General features: G+C 44.2%; 1 long non-coding RNA gene across 1 annotated transcript; it reads right to left on the bottom strand.

Moving 5' to 3' along the window:
* Window positions 1-4,279, bottom strand: LOC310754391. The gene is made up of 4 exons (XR_014543792.1): window positions 3,316-4,279; window positions 2,567-2,686; window positions 633-849; window positions 1-239 (listed from the first exon to the last, which is right to left on the bottom strand). It is a non-coding gene; the product is annotated as an uncharacterized lncRNA (long non-coding RNA).
* Window positions 4,280-14,843: the final 10,564 nt, after the last annotated feature.

The raw sequence follows: 14,843 nt of genomic DNA on the forward strand, positions 1-14,843 counted from the left end.
GAGCAAAAGCAATTTTTTTCTAGATTTCTTAAAGCAGTGCTGATCCTAAAACAGTGCTGATCCTCTCTGCCCGCCCCCACACGTTGACACACTGTCAGTCTTCACGTCGGAAACTAGAGTTCCAAAAGCTAGCATGTGTAATCAACTTGGCCTCTTCTAGAATCAGAGCTCATTGCAATTCTCCTGGAACTGATTTCTCTCTCCAAAGAGCAGGCTGAAAGGGGAGATCCTACAGCCAGCTGTTGATAAACGAAGTACGAGCAGGCAGGCAGCATCCATGGGCAATATTAGCAATCAACAATTTGTTTGTTTGCTTGTTTGTTTAAAACACCTCAAAGTGATCTAACAATAAAAGTATTTTTTAATAAATAAATAAATAAATAAATCATATTTAAAAAGCTAAAACAATTTCATACATTAAAAACTGGTTAAAGCAATTTCATATGTTAAAACCAAGTAACATCCAATACAGATTTCAAATCCAGTACTGCTACAGTAATAATAATAATAATAATAATAATAGCAACCATCCACTTAACAGGCTTGTTAAAAAATTAAGGTTTTTAGTAGGCACCCAGAAGATAACAGAGATGTGCCCTTGAGGGCTATTTATAACACCTAGAGGTGCTTACCTCTCTCCCAACCAGGCCAGTTCCTGAGCCAGATGCAAAAGAGAAGAAAAGCAGCAGCCTCAGCTACATTAAAGGGATTTGCCAGCAGGCCTGTTTCTGGGTTCGGACATCTGGCCCCCTGAGCTTCTTTAAGTAGTTCTGGACCGATGCAATACGTGAATGGTGGGCATTAGATGCACTCTCAGGTCTGATGAGCCTGCAAGCAGGAACAGGATGGCTGATTTAATTAATGACACAAATGATGATGAAAATGGCTGTTATTATTATTTCAGTTTACAAACTGCTTGATTGTAAAAACAAAACAAAAAAACAACCCCAAAGTCGTTTACAAAAAATATAAAACAATAACATTTTTGAAAAAAGAATATAATAACAATGATAATAATAATTTCAGGCTTCCCCAAAAGTTAATTAGAAAATAATAATCCAGGACACCCCACCCTGCCACAGTCACCGCCGCCCGCCTCCTTGCCCCTGCTTGATGTGAGCTTATTGGTGGCAGTGGCTGTAGAAGCACTCAGAGAGAGCTGCCACAATATAGCATTGTGAGGACTTAAAATAGTGGGCTTTCCCAACGTGGCTGCCCAGTGCTCAGATTAGATTAGAGCACCCACAAAAGAGGGGCCCAGTTCCAGCACTGTGGACCTCATGGCTGCCTGAGGATGGTAAGGTAAAGGTAAAATGACCCCTGGCGACTCTGGGGTTGCGGCGTTCATCTTGCTTTACTGGCCGAGGGAGCCGGCGTACAGCTTCCGGGTCATGTGGCCAGCATGACTAAGATGCTTCTGGCGAACCAGAGCAGCACACCAAAATGCCATTTACCTTCCCGCTGGAGCGGTACCTATTTATCTACTTTGACGTGCTTTTGAACTGCTAGGTTGGCAGGAGCAGGGACTGAGCAACGGGAGCTCACCCTGTCGCGGGGATTCGAACTGCCGACCTTCTGATCGGCAAGTCCTAGGCTCTGTGGTTTAGACCACAGCGCCACTCGCGTCCGGCCTGAGGATGGAGCAGCAGCCAGAGGAAAGGTTTAGGGGTGGGTTGCAAGTGTGAATGTGCATGAAAGGGAAACATTCAGGAGGGTGTTTTATTGTGGGATTAGTGCTTCTCTTGCATGCAAGTTTTTCACAGAGTCCCCATAATGCCAGCAGCATCAAAATCCCAGCCTGCATTTTCTCCACATTTCATTCTAGATTCACCCTTTCAAGGGGGAAATCTGGTAAGTAAAAAAACAAACTAGCCTGTCACTTATGTCTCATTTGCAGTATCTCAACTCCCTGTTTACAAATTAAGCTCCCCGTCTGGAAGCACTCAAGAGGCTGCTCAATTGAAGCACATTTAAAGCACATTACTTTCCCCGAAATAATCCTGAAAACTAGGGCTGGCCCACCCATAAGGCAAGATGAGGTGACCGCCTTAGGCAGCAGGATCCACAGAGGCAGCAGAACTGGCCTCCAAGGAAAGCATTGCCTGCTTCTGTTACTGCCACATTGGCACCAACAGCTGTGATGTACTCCTTGGAGCGTGTGGACCTGCTGTCCCCCTCCCCCCAGTTTAAATGCTTTATTGAAATACATAGATAACATACACAATATAACAATATGAAAACAATCATGTACTGATAATCTTATAAATGTTTACAAAAAATAAATTTAAATTAAATTTATACAATCTCTTTTGCTAACATAGAATAGACTTCCTATCATTTCCTGATGCATATAACCTTTCTGGTGATGTACTTATCATTATAACCTTACTTTTTCTGTATTTTCTAATACCTTCTTACAACAATTTGTACCTTTTTACTTGTTTCTTAACAGTTTGTTTAGACAAGGGTCATTCTAATGCTGTGATAGATATTGTACCACTGTTATTATTCTGTATATATCTATTATGCATATCCCATTTTTGAATAAATGATTGTCTTGTATTACCTCTTAGTCTGTTAGTCAGTTGTGCCATTTCTGCATATTCCAGTAATTTGCACTGCCAATCTGCTATGGTTGGATCTTTTCCCCCTTTCCAATTCATTGCGGTCAGTATTCGGGCTGCAGCTGTAGCATATAGAAAAAATTCTCTTAGATTTTTTGGAATGTCTTTACCTAAAATTCCAAGCAGAAAGGCTTCTGGCTTTTTTAAGAATGTTGACTTAAAGATCTTTTTCAGCTCGTCATAAATGAGATTCCAAAACACTCTAATCTTTCTGCATGTCCCCCACATCTACATCTCTCCTTCCCCGCACTGTCAACAGTTGTTCGCTATGTTTTTATACATCTTTGTATAAAGTGTTTTGATGGGGTGAGATACCATCTATATTGCATCTTTAACATGCATCTTTAAATACTGCATCTTTAACACGTTTTCTTTAATGGTGTAGCATGCTGTAAAGTTCATGTTTATTTTCCAGAGAGTTTCCCACTCACTCACCTGCTGCCCTCTCAGCGAGTATGAGGTGCTGCTGGTTCCCTCCCGCCTTTGGGGAGGAAATGGCAGGGCTACCCTCTGGGGTCTCCTGGGGTCTGCAACTGCCCAATGTGATTCAGAGCAGGCCTCTTCCCCTTGCATCTGATTCCCATTTCAGCCCTCAGGTAAGGTTTATTTGATTCCTGTCCCCGGCTCCATTCCCAGTGTATATCTTAACACCCCACACACACCCCACACACCCCCTTCTTCCTTCACTCACCTCTTTTCTTTGGTGGGTGGAGTGCCATTTTGTGGTTTGCCTCAGGTGCCAAAATGTCTTGGGCCAGCCCTGCTGGGAACTGCAACCTGTCCCATTTCTTGTGCTGATGCTACATTGAATCTCACTCATAATTATTCTTATTAGGCTGAGAGAGGGGACCATGATGCAAGTAGCTCCTGTGGTCCAAAGCACTGCACCTCTTGGGCTCAATTTAAATCCGTGCATCCAGTGTGAGCTCCCATTGCTCTGTCCCAGCTTCTGCCAACCTAGCAGTTCGAAATCATGCTAGCACAAGTAGATAAATAAGTACTGCTGCAGCGGGAAAGGTAAACAGCATTTCCATTTGCTCTGGTTTCCGTCACAGTGTTCTGTTGCAGCAGAAGCAGTTTAGTCATGCTGGCCACATGACCCAGAAAGCTGTCTGTGGACAAACACTGGCTCCCTCAGCCTGAAGCAAGATGAGCGCCGCACCCCATAGTCGCCTTTTACTGGACCTAACCGTACAAGGGTCCTTTACCTTTTACCTAACAAACTATAGTCCCCTGGATTCATGCGGGAAATTCATGTATAGCACCTACACATCTGGAGGGATAGAGAAAGATGGCTGAGGGTGCTTGTCCCACCATTCGGTAGCATGAAGCAGCTGCCTTAGGCGGCAGATGCTGGAGGGCAGGGGGCCAGGGCCAGGAACTGGAAGATACAGGGCCATGTGTACCGTAATGTGGCCTGCTGCCTTCGGGTGCATTGGAGGACATTCTGCCCTCAGCACTGAAGGAAGTTTGCCCTGTCTACATGGTAAACTTTTCTTGGTGCGACTGTGAGGGAGGAAACTTGTTCTTTGCCTCAGGTGGCAAAATATACTGGGATGGCCCTGATGGCTGAGATGTGTTGCTTGGAAGAGCTATAGCTCAAGATTTTTAGGTCAACGTCTGTAAAAGTTTCCCCATTTTCGAAGGGCATTGGGAAGGGTTTGTTTGTTTGTTTCTAAATCATACAGCTTTTTGTTGTGCCTAAAAATAAAACAATCTACTCCTTGCCCCATTAACTCCTGAGCTTGCAAGAGAAAATAAAGGAACATGTTTGCTTTAAAAAAACGAGCCGTGGTGGTGGGGGGAGGGAAAGCCACATATTTGTCCAACCTGAAAAGTTTCCATCTCCTTCTCCTTGCAAATGTCAGGATGTGCAGAGGTCCAAGATAACTGGGCTGGTGGAGTCCACAAACAACTTCAGATTACAAAGGTGTATCTTTTCTTTTCGTAGTCCTACATTTCTATATGTGTATACAGATCCACTTTGTTATGTAAAGTGTATGGTATTTCCGAGTAAGCATGCTAACAGCATGAGTCACAGACCCACATGAGTTTCAAAGATCTTGCTTTCGAGAGGAGCCATTTGGGGGAAGCTTGTTCCATTCGGCCTGGAACATTTTTTTGCCCTTCTGTTTGGTGGAACACACACTCCCCATTCACAGCAAAACCGCACCTTGAAATCACGAATGAGCCTCAAGGTTGTCTTTAAGGCCCCGAGACTGCAAAATATACATAAAGAAAATCCAAAACACCAAAGCTGTGTTTTAAAAATAAACATAATTATTTTAACAAGTTAACATTCAGTTTAAAGATTATACCAATTGTGATTCAAAGCTCCCAGGCCAAATCTGACTTCTGCCACAAACTCAACAGAGAACCCCACCCCTTCATCCTCAGCCCCTGCATTATTAGCAGTAATGGCCTACCTTGCAAGGTTGTTGTAGGGATTACCGACATACTGCATGTTAAGCATATCAAACATTATATTATTTGAGAATTGGATTAAGATACTTTCATACAGTCTGACCTCCCCCCCCCCCCGCCCCCAAATCAAAGCTAAAATTTAGCCTGAATAAATCAAACTGTCCTCTATGTGAACAGGCCATAAGGTTGTCTTTCACAAATTTGTTATCCTGTTGATTTAACGTGATATGCATTCAAGTCCCATTGCTTTTGTTAGCAGAACTGATGTGCCTCTAAGCATGTGGGACACTAGAGAGAAACTTTAAATATTGAGGCTAATCACAGGATACAGCATGGAAAACATGTGGTTGCATGCAGACTAAAGCCATGAATGTGTATGCTGGTGATAAATTGAGCATGGGACCTGGTTCGAATCTCCACTCAGTCATGCAGCTCACTGGGTGACCTTGGGGGCCAGTCATTGCTTCTCAGTGTAACCTACGTCACAGGGTTGTTGTGGGGATTAAATGAGCAGAGGGAGAACAATAAGCCATATTGAGCTCCTTGGAGAAAAAGATTGGATATAAATGTAATTAATAATAATAATAATATGCACACTGCACAACTTTTATGCATTAAAATGGATAATGCCTCTCCCACTGCAACACTTCCAGTGTATACAAGATCACGGTTGCTGCGCTGCTCTGAGTGGCTGTGGGAGCAGCGATCTTCTCCCCATTGCTCAGCAAAGGTTGATCAGCTGGGCAGAGGAAAAAGGTGGGTGGCGCTGAGGGCAGGCAGCCCACCCCTGGTTGATATCAGCCATCTCATGACTACAGTTGGTGGCAAGGGCTTGTTGGTGGATTGCCAGACCTCCAGGCCAGACCTAAAGTCTTCAGGTTTGCCTGGCCCCTCCAGGTGGCAGGTGGAGGGCAGGGGAGCAAGAGGGCCAATAAATGATGATGGTGGTGATGATGTATAAAGAAGATTGCACCTACAGCTTGCAAGCTTCAGTCCAAATGCAAATTATAGCACAGATACTTGGGGTGCAGGGTTTCTGCCCCGCCCTGCTTCCCTCCCAATTAACTCCAGGGCCCACCCCATGACATCACCAGAGGCTAACCAAGGTCTCAGGTTTGGGCCCTGAATACTCAGGGTCTTGAATACTCATGACCTGGCAATGCTAATTCTCAGTGGTGGTTCCCTGTTTGTGGAATGCCCTCCCTGGTGAAGTGCGTCTGTCTCCCTCATTATTGACTTTCAGAAGGAATTTAAAAACATTCCTGTTTACCAAGGCATTTGATGGCTGAAAGACACTGTTCCTGGCAACTTTGAGATCACTGGCTGAGAATGTTTTTACCATGTTTTTAGAACATTTTAAACTGTGTTTTTTTTTAATCTTTCCAAACTGTTTCTAGGTTGCTGGCTTTCTTTTTAACCATTTTATTGTTGCTGTATCTGCCACCCTGGGCTCCTTCAGGAGGAAGGGTGGGATATAAATTGAATCTCTCCTTCCTTCTTCATTCACCTCATTGTTAATACACTGAGTGGCAGCAACTCCGCAGGGTTTAATTCAGACAGGAGCCTTTCTCAAGCTGGTCTGCAGATGCCAGGGCCTACCACTGAGAAGTTTGTGGGAGTATTAGGTACATCAAGGGTTAGGAACCTCAGACCCTGGGCCAAATGTGGCCCTCTGGACTGCTCTATCCAGCCCCCGGTATTCCCCCAGGCCACACACCCCTCCCCATCCGTACCCTCCTCTTGTGTTTTTGCCTGGCTGGAATGTATCCTTGAATTCTGTCAATGCTTCTTGCTTGCCTGCATGGGGAAAGAGAGAGTTGTGGGAATGTGTGTAGAAATTCGCCTACTGAACAAAGGTAAAATTTATATTTGCCAAAAGGGAAGTAGAGCCTTCCGCCTGAAAAAGATTCCCATTCTTCAGGCACATGCTTCAGAGACTGTAGACTGTAACTTGACTGCAATTTATATCAGGCTTTATTTTACATATAATATGAATCACAGAATAATAGTTCTGGCATTTTTGCTTCCAAAAGGGGACCAAGCCACTGAGATGTTTTTCCAAAGTGGGTTCCAGAGCATCAGCAGTAGCCTCTAACGGGGCATCGAGGCCTGGCAGCTACTTGAGAGTGCTGGTGTTAGGCCCTGTCTTATGGCATCCATTTAGCCAGGAGAGGAGCCAAGTCCTGGTCAGACCTGCAGCAAAATAAGGCAAAGGAACCTTGAGGTACGACTTGGAGCTTGGGGCGGAGAACGATTTTTAGGTTGTAGCTCAGTATCCTCGCACAAAGCATCTTTCTTTCTAAAAACATTAAAAGGAAAATTATTACTCTTTTCTGTACTAGGGGTCTCCTCATCAACACAAATGAAATGTTTAAACAGTACTTTTATTCTCCTTGAATCTTCCTGCCACACTTGCAGTCCTCTCCTGCCACACCATTGTGGCACGCCAACCACACCCTTGGAGAACCAATGGCCAACACTGTCTGGCAGTCTCTCTTCAAGGGTTTTAGGCAGCAGTCCTTCCCAGCCTTACCTGGAGATGCCGGGGATTGAACTTTGGACCTTCTGTGTGTATAACAAATGCTCTACCACTGAGCCACAGCCCCTCCCGTAGCATAGCATGCCCTTGGCTATGCAGTACAAGATAAGTCCAGCCCAAAATAGAACCCATAGCTCCAAGCAGCCCAGTTTAGCTACTCTGATATTGTGGGTAACTAAGGGAACGTGCACAGCATATGACAAACTTTTAGTGTACAATTGCCCAGGATTGTCATCTGGTCTGGTTGGGCTCTTGGGTTTTGTTCTGATTGTTGACCATAGCAGTGACATATTGAGGGGATTGGAAAGGAGGCTAATTGCTTTTCCACCCAAGCAGGGGATAAGGGGGCTATTGCAAGTGGGTACAGGTGCTATAAACATTAATACAGTGGTACCTCGGGTTACAAACACTTTGGGTTATAAACACTTTGGGTTACAAACTCCACTAACCTGGAAGTAGTACCTCAGGTTGAGAACTTTGCCCCAGGATGAGAATGGAAATCGTGCGGCGGCAGCGCGACAGCAGCAGGAGGCCCCATTAGTGAAAGTGCGCCTCAGGTTAAGAACGGTTTTGGGTTAAGAACGGACCTCCGGAAGGAATTAAGTTCATAACCCGAGGTACCACTTTATTCATTTCAAAGGCTTGAAAAGCATGTTTGACCTATGCCAATAACATTGCTATAGTTATTAAGATGCCACAACAATTGCCCTTAGAATAATATACTACTTGCTTTTTAACTATTGAATCTTGAATTTACCCAAGCAATGGGCATCTAAACTTCAGTTGTTGCAGATCTGAACTAACTTTTGATGACAACCCCCCTCCCCGCAGTCTGAAATACCATGCCTGGTCTTGAACAGCATGTCTGCCTATGATCCATTGATGACCTACAAGTAACGTAACTGGTTCACAATCCACAAAAACCCGGTTCTTTGCATGGCTTACAGATGGCACTGGGGGAAGAGGAAGGTGCCATGTGCAGCAGGCATAAATTCCAAGAGGTTATGGAAAATCAACAGGAAAATCTGTTGACGTTCTCTATCCCAAACTTCTGATTACCCTCCAATGAAGGAGAGTTCACCACCATCTGAGGGTGTCCCCGTCCACTGTCAAACAGTTCTTAGCATCAGAAAGTTCTTCCTTTCTTGTAACTTGAATCCACTGGTTTGAGTCCTACCCTCAGGGGGAGGAGAAAACAAGCTTGCACCATCATCCATGTGACAGACCTGTAGATATTTGAAGATGGCTATTGTATCTCCTCTCAGTCTCCTCCTCTTCAGGCTAAGCTTATGCAGCTCCCTCAACCATTCCTCATAAGACTTGACCCTTTATCACGTTGGTTAAGTAAGTCAGGCTGAGAGGCAGTGACTGGCCCAAGGTTACCTAGTGAGCTTTAAGGCTGAGTGGGGATTTGAACCCAGTGGCGTAGCGTGGGTTGTCAGCACCCGGGGCAAGGCAAGTAATTTGCGCCCCCTAACCCGTGGATTTGCGCCCCCTAACCCGTGGATTTGCGCCCCCTAACCCATGGATTTGCCCTAACCCCAGATGTTGCGCCCGGTGCGGCCAGCCCCCCTGCACCCCCCACGCTACGCCACTGTTTGAACCCTAGTCTCCCGGATCCTTGTCTGCAACGCTAACCACTGCACCACACTGGCTCTCATTCAGCTGCTCTGCCTGCGCACATAGAGCTCCTATAGCTGTTATAAAGCAGGCCTCCAGACAAAGGCCCATGGTATGAATGCTAAAGAGAGCCACTGAAACACCTAGGTTGGCATTCCTTGGCAAACACATTCTGAGTATTTTAAACAGGGCTGCATAGTTTTTTGGGCTGGCTTCAGCGGCCAAAAATTGTGGTTGCTAGGCCCATGCCCCTTTTCCTACAGTACAAGTATAAATGTCCAAATATACTCAGTAGTCTAAATCTCAGCTATATTTTTGGCCATTAGTTACCGGTAATTTAATCATGCTACATCAAAGCATGGTTGATGGACTTAAAAAAAAAAAATCACAACAGTGGCACATTCATCATTACATTATATCATATCTTCAAAAGGCAAACAGCTGTCAGTTTGCCACCGAGTATTTTCATCAATATCCAACCAATCACAGTTTGCTTATAGTTACAAACATATGTTTGGGCCTTTTCATATAATGTAAGAATGTGAATGATTTTACAGTAACTACCATCCCTGGTTTTATAACCACAAGCATAGTGTGAAGCAGTGGCGTAGCGTGGGTTGTCAGCACCCGGGGCAAGGCAAGTAATTTACGCCCCCTAACCCGTGGATTTGCGCCCCCTAACCCGTGGATTTGCGCCCCCTAACCCATTGATTTGCCCTAACCCCAGATGTTGCGCCCGGTGCGGTCCGCCCCCCCTGCACCCCCCACGCTACGCCACTGGTGTGAAGAACCTTGAGAAATTTACAAAGGAGCAACTAATTCACATTAATTATTCCATTTTGCTAAGAGCACATTACAGTATATATTGGCCAATAAGAAGATGAGATAAACATCAGCAATGTTTGTTCTTTCCATGTAAAAAATGTTTATAGGAAGTTTGCAAGATAAATATCTGGCCCACCTTATTACATACACTATTATTCTAATACAGCTACAAATTAATTCAGGACACTGTTGCTGAACCAAAGGTGATTTCAAAATATATACAAAATGCAATAAAGCATTCTAGCCCACCATCATTTTTATTATCATAGTGGACAGTATATTTAGATATTTACATATTTATTTAAAAGGGAGATATTATTAGTCAATTGAAAATAACCTTTGAGGATGTTATTTTGGCCATCTTGCCACTACTATCCATCTTTTCTGGCTCTGAAGAAAATCTCAGGAAGATATAAAAATTACACAGTCTTTCTCTCCCTTCACAAAATGTGCAACACAGAGAACTCTTTTCTTCCAAATGGCAGCTTTTCAAAGAGTTTGCTGCTTTCAGTAACAGTGGAAATAATTTTGTTATTAGGAGAGGAGCCTTCAGGCAAGATGATGCTTTTACGGTTTCTCTTTTCCACTCCCATCAAGAAAGTAGGCAGAGGAACAGAGCCAGAGAGCAGAGCCCTATGTCTTGCAAAGGCAGGGGCAGCATGCAGAAGGTCCCAGATTCAAATTTCAGGTAGCACTTGGAAAGACATACAGTGGTACCTCGGGTTAAGTACTTAATTCGTTCCAGAGGTCCATTCTTAACCTGAAACTGTTCTTAACATGAAGCACCACTTTAGGTAATGGGGCCTCCTGCTGCTGCCGTGCCGCCAGAGCACGATTTCTGTTCTCATCCTGAAGCAAAGTTCTTAACCCGAGGTAATATTTTTGGGTTAGCGGAGTCTGTAACCTGAAGCGTATGTAACCCGAGGTACCACTGTACTTCTGTCCAAGACCAGGAAAAGCCACTGCTGAGCTAGACGGATCAACACTCTAGCTCAGTTGGAAAAGCTCTTCCTAACCTGGTACTAAGAGACAATTTGTGCAAGATTTTTGATATAACATAAGGTATACATTTTATGTATACCTTACCCACCGACTGAGGAAGCGAACCACCATGTGCTGGAAAGCCTGGGCTCAAGTCCTACCTCTGCCCCAAACTCAAGAGTGAAACCTTGGGCCCTATGTTTCGGCTTCAGCATTCCCCATCTGTAAAATGGGCATGAACAGCAAACCTGAGCACCGCATGTTGCAACTCAGTGCCGGCTGCTGGGGACCTGGTGGGGCAGCCAAGAGTGGAGCCAGAGGTGGTACCCATTGGTTTTCTCCCCATCCTCCTCCCTCACCAAAGATTCTGTGGATGCTTAAGCAGGAAGACATGTTGGCCATACTGTTGGAAAAACATGTATGTAGAAATATGGCAGTCCCTGCACAGGCAAACTTGCCCAGCAACCTACACACGATGCTACAGAATGGCAAGTTTCCAGTATTATACCTTCAGGGAAAACATCCCATGTTGCCTTGCCTGCCGTAGAACCCTAGGGTGTCTGCCAGGGGCTCACTGCTGCTGTGCATTTGGAGAAAGACCGAAGCTCAGCAGCAAAGCACAAGCTCTGTGGCAGGTTATACCAGGGTTAAGCCTGGGTGAGGTTGCCAACGTTTGGTTGACCCTTTGGTTTTGTTCATCTTTAGTTTACCCTCTGGGGGGCATATATACCAGCAGTGGGTATGGTCATATACTCTCTCTCTCTCTCTCTCTCTCTCTCTCTCTCTCTCTCTCTCTCTCTCTCACACACACACACACACACACTCAAAGAGAGAGAGAGAGAGAGAACATATCTTCCCAAAGATGGGTTATAAATCCCTCTCCATTCAAATCAAGGGTGAGGTACCTTTATCATCCCTAGGGCCACATTCTTTACTGGGCAACCTTCCAGGGGCCACATGCCAGTGGTGGGCAGGACCAGATGTGAAAGTGGGTCAAACTAATGTGCATTTTACCATTGGACAGTAGACTTGTTTCTTGGGGAGAGGGGTTGGCGCTGGAGTTCTGAGGGCTACAGAGAGAGGCTTAGAGGGTCACATGTTGAGGATCAGAATCTGACAGCCACCAGGTTCCACTCACCCAAACACTATGTGTTTTTGTTTTAATTGTTTTGGATCTTGCAGGTCTGGGAAAATGTGCTTCAGAGGCTAGGCAAAGCTCACAATCTGGGGGGTTAGTCACCCCTGGCTGAAGCACTTACTCCATTGTTGTTCCTTCTCTGTAGTAAATTGCCTCCACCCAATTCAGCTCTGCTGTTTTGTGACACAGGCTAGCATTGAGTGTATAGTTATCGTATTGGGTATATTAACTTCTAGAGAGCTAGGAGACAGAATGGAAACCTGAAGTTTAGCATTATGGCACGCATGCCAATATTTTTCAATACACATCCATATCCTCTTCCCAGAAGAGAAAAAAGGGGCAGTGATTTACTGGGCCCAGGTATCAGAAAGTCAGGGGTTGTCCCATATATTTCAGCATATGCGGAATATGGACCAGCTTTCACTCCTCTGCTGTGTAAACACAGGAATAAACACAACACTCCTCTGCAGCTGTAAAATTGGTACAAGCAGCCAAGCAAAATGTTCCTTTTCAGATAAATGTATTGGTTATTCCTGAAATTCTCCTGGAGCAATCCTTCCTAAGAGCTCAAGGATGCATTGCCCAGGCTTCTTCAGACCAGTTTGAACATCACTGATGGAAAACACCAGGTTTAATTACTAGCTGCTTTAAACTCAAATCCAAACTCTTCTTTCTCTTCACTGAGCAGCTAAATTCAAACCTCCCCGCTATTGCAGAACAATAACGTTTCCCAGTCAGCAAGCAGCTTAAGTGCCTTGTTGTTTTAGCCAAGTTGTTGATCAGCCCTGGAAGAGAGGGCCCTGTGGGGCGTTTCAGTGCTGACGGTTTTGCCTACCAGCTCGGTCAGAGCTGCTGAGTTCTGAGCCAAACTACCAGCGCAAGCATTTACCATAGTCTAGGTCCAATGAGGTCTTTCACAGCAGAGGCCTCTTTTAAGCAGTTACTATGTTAAAAAAATGTTGCAACAGCCCTGACCGTGTTTGGATAATGTGCCTTGTTTATTTACTGCTGGTATGACTTGCTGCCATGTAGCAGGGAGTTGTGTTTTCTTTTCTTCTTAACATATGCTGGCTGCTATAACATGAGGCCCAGAGAAAGGGGAGCTGGATGGGGCAATCTGTTCATCCAAAAAGCATGCAGAACACAGAGTGACTGTGTTGCCAGTTGCGATTTTTATCTTCAAAGAAGAGACCAGGAGGGCTTGTATGTGTTTGATCAAGAGAGAGCAATTTCATTCATTTATTCAAATGTTTCAAAAAGCCACTTTTAATTTCAATAGCGCCTTGAAATCACGCCTCAGCAATATTATTTTATTTTTATTTATTAAAAAAATTTTTTTTATCTGCTAGCTAGACTATAAACTTAGGCGATTCTGCTGGTCACTTCTTAATGAGAGTGGCAGGTTGCTCCTAAGTATGCCTAATGCATTAGCAGCAAGACAAAAGAATCCCTCGCTCAATAATGCTCACCCCAGGGTGGGGCAGGAGGGAAGAATAGGGAGAGGGACCCTCCACTTGTGCTAGAAAACATGCACCCCAAATATTTCTTTCTGAACAGCAGCTTCTAGTTTTGAGAAACTGGACTGATAAGCTGTAGTCAGTGAGCTTCACAATAAGGTTGTGGAATAGAAAGAGGAACCTGAATTATGTGCTCTGGTGAGTGAGATCCTGAACCCTGAACCCAAAAGTCTCCTACACCTTTTCCATACAGCTTCTGTCCCATTCCCATCTAAAACACCTCACATGAGAACAATAGTAGAGGGATTCATGCAGCACATTATAACTGTAACCAGAAACCATTGTTGTCTATTTGCTCAGTCTTGCCTGCTCCCTTTATACACCAACAGCCAAGAAATTAACGTTGGGTCCTAGAAAAGCCCATTGATTTTCATGGCCTTAGGTGTGACTAATTCTGCATGGGATTAGGTTGAAAGCCTTCTAGATGACCTGTACTAACACACTTGGGCATATCTAGTGAAGGAAAGAAGCATATTTTGGTCCAGGAGCAACTTACACCTCTAGTGATTTAACTGTATTAAGAGCCTAAATGTCTTCAACCAATAAAAAAATACAGGGATCGTGAGCTATTTCCAAAGTATGAGTTTTACAAAAGTTAAATGTTTGAGTCAACTCCTGCTTTTGACTGATATTAATATTCATTCTAGTGTTTCAAAACTGGCAGAACACCTGAAGATAAATTATTGTTTTTAATGAAGAATAAGTTCATATGCTTCTTTAAAAGCAGTTTTCTTGAAGAGAGTGGTCTGTTTTGTGAGTAATGAAACTCATGAACTGGGGATTTCCGGATCTTAGCAAGAACAACTATTGCATTTCCTGATTTCAGAAGCGTGTATAAGATTCGGGGGCTGGCCATAATACTTTCATGAATATTACATTGTCCATATCAAAGGGCCACTCCTGTGAATGAAGCAAGTGTTGTACATTAATGGCTTACAACACTGGTATCAGCTCTCAACAGCCCTTCACATGCTCCATTTAAAAATCAGATTAAAAACCCACAACTACAATGAATTGATCAGTGCCATCGGCTAATGAATGCTTTGAGCCACACTAAGTATTCTTGCAGCATTTTAAATGAGCCATAATAGTTTTTGGCTGAACAGATCCAGGTAATTTGCATGTAGAGGATACTAAAACTTAAATCCACTCTTAAAAGTTGAATGAATGTATAC

Source organism: Podarcis filfolensis (genome assembly GCF_964270895.1).
Source record: "Podarcis filfolensis genome assembly, chromosome: Z".
In the NCBI taxonomy this organism is placed as follows: Eukaryota; Metazoa; Chordata; class Lepidosauria; order Squamata; family Lacertidae; genus Podarcis; species Podarcis filfolensis.